Here is a 9526-nt window from a genome sequence, read left to right as displayed (position 1 = left end):
TGACTGAAGGCATCAGGGCTTACACCCCCTCCATGAGCCCTGGGTAACCTTTCCTGGCAAAACCATTAGATTTTTTAGTGGACACTGGGGTCCAACATTTGATTCTGAAACAGCCCATGGGACCCTTGTCCACCAAAAGGACATGGGTCGAGGGGGCCACTGGGACAAATCAATACTCGTGGACTACCCAAAGAAAAGTGGACTTAAGAATGGGATAGGTAACCCATTCGTTCATGGTCATCCCTGGGTGCCCATATCCACTCTTGGGGCAAAACCTTTTGACTAAAATGGGGGCACAAATCCATTTCAACCCTGAGGGAGTACAGGTTCTTAACCAGAATGGACCTATACATGTGTTAACTGTGTCACTACAGGAAGTATATAAACTCGGCTGTAGCTGTATGTGTCCATAGGTGGGGCATAGTTGTGGTTGAGGATGCTGAAGGAGTCTTGGGCTGACTGTTTGTCACCTCGGGGCTTTTCTTGGAGGGCACAGCTGGCTGTGGACCTATAGTGAGGGCTACCATGGAAGAAATCAGCAATAATTTCAAGACAACAAACAAGCTATCTGAGAAAAAGAACTCCATATTATGTATTAGGTTCAACCCCACACGTAAATATCCCTGCCTCTCCATTTATGCAGAAGCTTGGCTTTGGGTCTGGGGTCAATGTTTACCTAATGAAAAGTTTAGAGAGATTTTATGAGATTAAGCAGAGAAAAGAGGAGAGATTATGAAGAGCTCCTGCCCATGAGAAAATCTCTAAGAGGTATGTCTCATTCTCCTTGGGTTGTGAAAAAAATAAATCCTATATGTAATGATTATTATCAAACTATGTATCCGAAGAGACTAACTGATGAAGCAAAGATTAAAAAAAAAAAAGACCTTAATCATCCAAACATTATAGGTTATTGAACTTTTACTGAAGCCAGTGATGGTAGTCTGTGCCTTGCTATGGAGTGCAGAGGTGAAAAGTCTCTGGGTGACTTAATAGAAGAGTGAAACAAAGACAGTGGCAACCCTTTTCCAGCAGCTTTAATTTTAAAGGTTGTTCTGAGCTTGGCAAGAGGGCTAAAGTATCTGCACCAAGAAAAGAAGCTGCTTCATGGAGACATAAAGTCTTCAAATATTGTAATTAAAGGTTTTAAAGATTTTGAAACAGTTAAAATTTGTGATGTCGAAGTCTCTCTACAACTGGATGAAAATATGCCTGTGACTGATCCTGAGGCCTATTATATTAGTACTGAGCCATGGAAACCTAAGGAAGCTTTGGAGGAAGATGGGATTATAACTGACAAGGCAGATATATTTGTTTTTGGCCTTACTCTTTGGGAAATAATGACTTTATGTATTTCACACATTAACCTTCCAGATGATGATGATGATGAAGGGACAGATACAACTTTTGATGAAAGTAACTTTGATGATGAGGCATACTATGCAGCTCTGGGAACCAGTCACCTGTCAACATGGAAGAGCTGGATGAGTCCTAACAGAAAGTGACTGAACTCTTCTCTGTGTGCACTAATGAAGACCCCAAGGACCGCCCTTTAGCTGCACACATTGTTGAAGCTCTGGAACTTGAAGTTCAGTGATTGCTTATGGTGGTGTTAGAATGAAGTATGCCTTGTATGGCAACTGTGTATAGCTAGCATGACCTGGTTATTAAACCCTTGAAGTAGTTTCTTTTGGACTACTGCTCATAGTTAACATTTGAATAACATTTTAAAAGAAGGCTATTTCTTATAAGCACATAATATTATATTAGGTTTTCTAAGAAGTTTAAAAAATTAGCTACATAGACACATAGATACTGCTCACAGACTTGAAGCACTAGCATTCAAATGTAACCTGTCTCTGAATTTGAATTGAATGACTTATTTTTATTAGGATCTTTCACAGATGTATTTTAGTGGATCTCTAAAATTTGCATTTTATTCGATATAAAACAAGTCATATTTAGTTATATTATGAATCATCAATTTTTGCTGGCCTGTCTTGGAAGGAGGGCTTCTGACCATACAGTTGTTTCTTCCATTGTCACTGCAATTCCTGTGTACTGGACACCATGCTTAAGGAAGCTGCTTCCATCTGTATACCAGGTCAGTTCTCCCCCTTTAAGGGGAATGTCTTTGAAATCTGATCAGGTCCCTTGTAAACTGCTCAAGATCTCCAAGCAGTGCTTGCTGAATGTTCACTGGAACCCAAGAAGAAGTAAAAAAAAAAAAAAAAAAAACAAAAAAAAAAAAGTTCCTTGGATATTCCTAGACCTAGATATAGCTTGTCTTGTTGTCTTAGATCTCTTGAATCTTTAGTCTTTGCCTTAATTTATTAATTCTTTGTACTAAGATTACTTTAGTTTTTATTTGCTAACCCTTAAACACTAAAAGTTGTGATGTTAGAATAAATCAGACAATATACAATAAAAGGCAGCTTTGATATATAAAAAAAGAATATAAACTCTACACCTCGCCATCCCAAGCCACCCCTAAAGCCCATATCTGAGGGGACTATGGGAAAGGATTCCGGGTATATGGGCAGAAAGAAATCAGACTAGGCTGGCCAAACAGTGGGCCCCAATCATAATCCAACTGAGGGCTAATGCTAGCCCAATCTGAGTCCACCGAGAGGCCAAACTGGGAATAACACCTCACATAAACCAACTTTGGGAACAAGGGATATTAGTACCTTGTCAGTCCCCCTGGAATACTCCTCTCTTGCCAGTAAAAAAGCCCCACTCCAATGACTACCAGCTTGTGCATGATCTGAGGAAAATTAATAAATGGGTGGAAGACATCCGCCCCAAGGTGCTGAACCTGTACACTGTGCTAAGCACTCTGTCATCTGAGCACAATATGTACACAGTACTGGACCTCAAGGATGCATTCTTCAGTCTGCCATTGGCTCCTGCCAGTCAACCTCTACTAACCTTTGAATGGAGTGATCCAGAATGTGGATTCAATGGACAGTGGACTTGGACTAGACTGCTGCAAGGATTAAAAAACTCACCCACCATCTTTGATGAGGCACTCCATGAGGATCTAGGTGAGTAATGCTAGGCCCATCCCCAAATAACCCTCTTACAATAAGTAGATAACTTTCTCATAGCAACCACAGATGAAGAAGCCTGCTGCTCAGCTACAGAAGCCTTGCTGAGAGAATTGAACCACATGGAGTATTGAGTTTCAGCAAGAAAGGCACAGGTCTGGGCTGGAGAGATGGCTTAGCGGTTAAGTGCTTGCCTGTGAAGCCTAAGGACCCCGGTTCGAGGCTTGGTTCCCCAGGTCCCACGTTAGCGAGATGCACAAGGGGGCGCACGCTTCTGGAGTTCGTTTGCAGAGGCTGGAAGCCCTGGCACGCCCATTCTCTCTCTCTCCCTCTACCTGTCTTTCTCTCTGCGTCTGTCGCTCTCAAATAAATAAATTTAAAAAAAAAAAAAAAAAAAAGAAAGGCACAGGTCTGCCAGAGGGAAGTAACTTACCTTGGGTACATACTCAAGGGGAGACAATGCCTATTGTCTCAAGCTGGCAAAGAAACAATCCTCAACATTCCCCATGCCAGAACCTGGTGACAGGTATGTGTGTTTTTGGGGTTGGTGGGATTTTGTAGACTGTGGATACCCAGATTTGCAGAGATTGCCAAGCCTGTCTATGAGGCCGTGAGGGGACAAGAAAATTCCCTTAGATGGAACCCAGAAAGGGAAATGGCCTTTCTCCACTTACAAAAAAAAAAAAAAAAAAAAAAAAGGCTGGCCTTGAAGCCCTGGCATTAGCTTTGCCAGACATCCACAAACCTTTCCATCTTTACATTGATGAGAACAAAGGCATAGCTAAAAGTGTATTGACTCAAACTGTTGGCCCTTGGAAAAGGCCAATTGCTTACCTATCAAATAAATTAGACCCAGTGGCACCAGGATGGCCCCCATGCCTCCAAATAATAGCAGCCTCCACTTTGTTGATCAAAGACTCAGATAAACTGACTTTGGGCCAAACCCTGAGAGTGACTCCTCACACTATTGAAGGAATGCTAAAGCAGCCCCCTGACAGGTGGCTAATGCCAGAGTGACTCATTATCAGGCTCTTCTTCTCAACTCCCCACAGGTTCAATTTGTCATCAGTCAGGCTCTCAATCCCACAACACTATTTCTTGACCAGGATCTGTACAGTCCCATACATGACTGCTTGGAGATCTTGAGCAGTTTACAAGGGACCTGATCAGATCTCAAAGACATTCCCCTTAAAGGGAGAGAACTGACCTGGTATACAGATGGAAGCAGCTTCCTTAAGCATGGTGTCCAGTACACAGGAATTACAGTGACAATGGAAGAAACAACTGTATGGTCAGAAGCCCTCCTTCCAAGTACATCTGCCCAGAAAGCTGAACTGATATCCCTGACCAAGTCCTTACAGATAGGCCAAGGAAAGAAATTTAATATCTATATTACAGCCATTATGCTTTTGCAATGCTGCATGTTCATGGGACCATTTATAAAGAAAAGGAATTATTGACAGCAAAAGGAGAAACCATTAAAAATAAACAGGACATTCTGGACCTCTTGTGGGTTAAATGGCTCCCCAGAGAGATAGCAATCATGCACTGCCCTGGTCACCAGAAAAGGGAGGATCTTATTTTCAAAAGGAACAACAAGGCTGACAAGGCAGCTTGAGAGGCAGCCCTCCAACTCGCTACTATCCTAGTGGTAAAATTACCTCCAGTGGTGGCACCCACCTTGATATAAATGCCTAAATACACTGGTTCAGAACTACAAAGGATTGAGACCTACACAGCAGCCTATGAACAAGGATGGTATAAGACTGCTTATGGAAGGATTATCGTCCCATCAGAATTTGCTAGCCAACTCATCAGACAAACACATCAGAGTACTCATCTAGCACAAAAGAAGATTAAGGACTTACTTAGACAGGCCCACCTTAAAGTTTTTGACTTGAGACAAAAAAGCAATAGAAGCCATAACCTGATGCCATACCTGCTGCCTAGTAAATGCAGAAAGCAGAGTTTCTCAATCAGGAACTAGGGAAAGGGGGACCTGGCCAGGAATAAATTGGGAACTTGACTGTACAGAAATAAAACCTGGCTTGTATGGGTACAGGTATTTACTAGTGTTTATAGAAACCTTTTCAGGATAGACTGAAGCCTTTCCAACCAAGAATGAGACAGCTTCAACTGTGGCTAAAAGAATATTAGATGACATCATTCCAAGGTATGGTTTACCCATTCTTTTGGGATCAGACAACAGGCCAGCCTTCATCTTGCAGGTAACCCAGGCTATAGTTAAAATTGTGGGGACCAATAGGAAGCTTCATTGTGTGTATCATCCCCAGAGTTCAGGACAGGTAGAAAGAATTAATTGGACCTTAAAGGAGACTCTAACTAAATTAACCCTTGAAACTGGAAGTGACTGTATATCTCTTCTTCCCTTTGCCCTTTGAAAAGTCCCTTTGAAATCGTGTATGTGAGACCCCCACCCTTGTTATGTAACATAAAAGCAGAAATGTTAACTGAATTTGATAAGAGATTCCCCCTCCATATAAGCTTTATTCCAGGTACAAGATCAAATCTGGCCTCAGCTACAGGCTATTTATGAGAAGACACCTTCAATCACACCCCACAGATTCAAGCCAGGAGATCTAGTGATCATCACCAGACAACAGAGAAAGACCCTTGAACCTGGCTGGAAAGGACCCTACACTGTGATCCTGACCACTCCAACTGCAATCAAAGTGGATGGAGTTCCTGCCTGGATACACCACTCTCACAGGATACCTATCAACCTACAGGCAAACAACCTGGATGACTGCAACCTTGAAGAAGATCCTGGACTGTGGCATGCTGTTGCACATCCATGAGACCCACTCAAACTAAGGATTCATAAGCTAGAAACTAAGACTTAATGATGGCTAAATCTCTTCATATGATGATAATCTCTTGTTGCTTAGTAATCTCTATAGTTGCAAACTCACATCACCCATACAATCTCACATGGATGTTCACTAATATGGACACAGGGAAAATAGTCATCTCTACTTCCCATTTAGTACCTCCTGGAACCTGGTTTCCTGATTTGATATCTGATTTATGTGATTTAGTGGGAAACTCCTGGGATTAAGCATACATAGATGATGATGGGGAACTCAGTCCCTCCTCAGCCAATGGATATAACTTACCTGATACCTGAACTAATATGAAAGGACAGGTATTCTATGTATGCCCCAGTCACAATAGAAACCCTGAGCAACAAGCTAATTGTGGTGACCCAGAATCATATTACTGTGGCACATGGAGATGTGAATCCATGGGAACCATCTATTGCCCACCCTCCTATAAAGACAGATCACATCACTGTTACTAGAATCATGGAACCAATCTCTTGCTACCAGTTCCAAAGATGTAATCAGCTACTGATTAAATTTACTGATAAGAGGAAAATTGCCACTAAATGGGAACTTGGTTAAAACTGGAGATTAAGGTTATACATATCAGGAAAGGACCCAGGGACATTGTTCACCCTATGACTTCATGTCCAACTATTAGAGACCATCCAGGCCACTGCAGTACCTGTTGGACCACATCCTATCTTGGCCTAACCTCCCCTAACACCACAGCCCTTGAGGGTTCTTTTGCCAGGAGCATCAATATGCCCTTGGCAATGCCACCTCCAAAAGTTTCTGATGCTTCCCTGGCATTTAAGCTACAGTTACTCAAGTTCATCTAGGGATTCCTCAACTCCACTACTCACCTCACTAGGGAGGACTATTGGCTTTGCTTAGACCCACGACTCCCTTACTATACTGGTTGGGCCACTATAGGAATTCTGTCAACCCCAATGAGATCCCACAATGATATTCATGGGGAAAGTCTCCAGTCCTTACCCTACAATCTGTCACTGGGAAAGGACTATGTGTACTAGGTGCAGGAGGAAAACTGGATAACTTTCCCCAACTCAAACATCTTTGTCATCCCACTCTTACTGCAGACTCTGGTAACTTCTATCTGGTGCCCCCTAATGGAACTTGGTTTGTATGCACTATGGGACTAACTCCTTGTATTCACCAACAGATCATTCAAAATACTATGTATCCTAGTTACCCTGTTTCCTCAGGTTTACTACCTCCCCTTTGATGATTATATAGAAACCCTAGAATATCATCATTATAGATGGAAATGTGATTTTGGAATATCAACAATCCTTCTTACAATTTTGATAGGGACTGGTATAGCTGCAGGGATTGGTACTGGTACTACAACCCTAATTAAAGCAGACCAGATTTATCAGACCTTGACTAACCTAATAGATTCTATCTTGCTCAATGAGAAAAGTCAGTCTGTCACTTAGAATGGTCCCTGGATTCACTGGCTGAGGTGGTACTACAAAACAGAAGGGGATAAGACTTACTTTTCCTACAGCAAGGGAGACTCTGTCAGGTTTTAGAACAATGCTGTTTCTATGTCAACAATTGAGGTGTTATTAGGGATAGTGTGGCCATAGTCCAGAAGAGACTAAAAGAAAGGGCCAAAATTAGACAAGAGAAATCATATCTAGTATGAGTCACTATTCAACTGGTCCCCCTGGCTAATGACCCTGATCTCCTCCCTGACAGGCCCACTTATTCTCCTGTTGCTTGCTTTTACTTGTGGACCATGTATCATCAATGCATTAATCAAACTTGTTAAAGAACGCTTAGCCACAGTACAACTAATGGTCCTAAGGCAACAATATCAACCTCTGTAAACATCTCAAGGATTTGAGATGAGACTGTACTCAAGGTGGGGTGGGGGAGTGAAAGAACTAAATTGATGCCAAGATAGGCTTCAGCAAAACACTTCCCAGGCTAGGCCTAAAATTAGAACAAAGAGCCATTAATCAGTGACTGTCCTGGCCAGAGAAAAGCTGAGTCACTTACTGGAAATTCAAGGCCTCTCAACCCCAATGAATCAAGGATGTACAGATGTAATTATAGACCAATCGTAATAAGGGTTACATCACTTACTCGGAATTCCTCTTAAAACCCAGGCTTGAAGATCTTAGAACCAATGAAATGCATCCTTTGTTCAAATTAGCCAATCAAACTCTAGAACTAATTGCCCACCGAAACCTTCCTCAGTTATTCTTAAAGGAGCCTGGGAACTGCTCATAGGGTTGCCATTTTGTATGAATGGTCAACCCCATCATGCTGGCAGTTTCTGTAGAATAAACGCTTCTTGCTTTTACATACTGTTTGAATCTGGGGTCTTTCTTCAGCAATTCTCAGATGCTTACAATAGCAACCCCTGCTTGTTTCCTAGGCTTATTTGCTTGAAATACCATTTTCTATTATTTTACCCTGAGACCATTTCCTGGAGACAATAAACAGCAGGATCCTAATATTTAATCCAGTTTGCAAGCCTGTGTCTTTTGGTTGGGGCACTAGGGCCCTTAAGATTAAGAGCTATTTTTGAAAGTTATGTATTTATTCTGATCATTCTTTTTTTTTTCAAGTGCTTCTTTACTATTTCCTCATGTGTGTGCTTAGCTTTCTCTTCAGCATGAAGGATTCCTTCAAGTATTTTCTGTAGAACTGGCTTAGTTGTCATAAGTACTTTTAGCCTGTTTTGTTGTGAAATGTCCTTCTTTCTCCATAAATTTGGATAGATAGCTTTGCAGAATAAAGTAAACTTTCTTGACAATTTTGAAATATTTTTCAGGCATTTCATCTAAAACAGTCTCATTGGAGGTCATTTCTGATGGATTTGTAATTTTTGGTGGGATTATATTGCCTTGTAAGCTCCAGACACTGTCTTCAATGGGCTCTTCCCCATCAAAGGATGGTAGCCTGTGAGTTGTCACTCAGTCCCATGGTCCATTGATCATTCTGACCCTCAAGGCAAAGGTTCCCTGGTGTCCACTGCCATGATCATCACTTTGACTTACTAAACAGAAGTTAAAAGAAACCATCTATGAAGTAATGCAGATAATCTTCATCAGTCTTTCTGTTGATATTAAACTCTCATTTTTTTATGATCACCATACTAAACCAATTCTATGAAAGTAATCTATTCCCCAAGTGCTCCTATCAGCTCTAAATTATATCATCTATGATAAAAGAGTAATGAATGTGACAGATTTGCTTTAGCAAATTGTAAGGGGTACAAAGAGAAATTTTTGAGTGTGATAAGGAGGCTCTCTTTGTACTATTTTCAAGACCTGTCTGTAAAATCAAACTGGAGCTAACAAACTTTAGTAGCTGAAGGTATGATTTTGACAGTGGCAAAGACAAATGCTCACAGAAAATAATCCTTCAACAGTACTGTTCCTGTACAGAGGGCTCTGCAGATTAGATACCAAACCCTGGTCATGGCATGGACCCTATACAGTGACACTAACAGAGAGTCAAGGCACAGACCCACAGCAAGAATTGCTTCCATTCACCCTTAAGAAAACCATGGCTCTGTGCAAGTGATTAGGAGTGAGGCTCACATTTTTTTTTAAAATTTAATTTATTAGTTTTCTTTTCAGTAAATACAAGCAG

General features: G+C 41.4%; 1 pseudogene; it reads left to right on the top strand.

Annotated features, from left to right (window-relative positions):
• Positions 1 to 525: 525 nt before the first annotated feature.
• On the top strand, positions 526 to 8864 carry LOC101614893 (annotated as a pseudogene).
• Positions 8865 to 9526: the final 662 nt, after the last annotated feature.

The sequence above is a fragment of the Jaculus jaculus genome, chromosome 9 (assembly GCF_020740685.1).
Source record: "Jaculus jaculus isolate mJacJac1 chromosome 9, mJacJac1.mat.Y.cur, whole genome shotgun sequence".
NCBI lineage: Eukaryota > Metazoa > Chordata > Mammalia > Rodentia > Dipodidae > Jaculus > Jaculus jaculus.
This window is presented reverse-complemented; position numbering and strand designations above follow the sequence as displayed.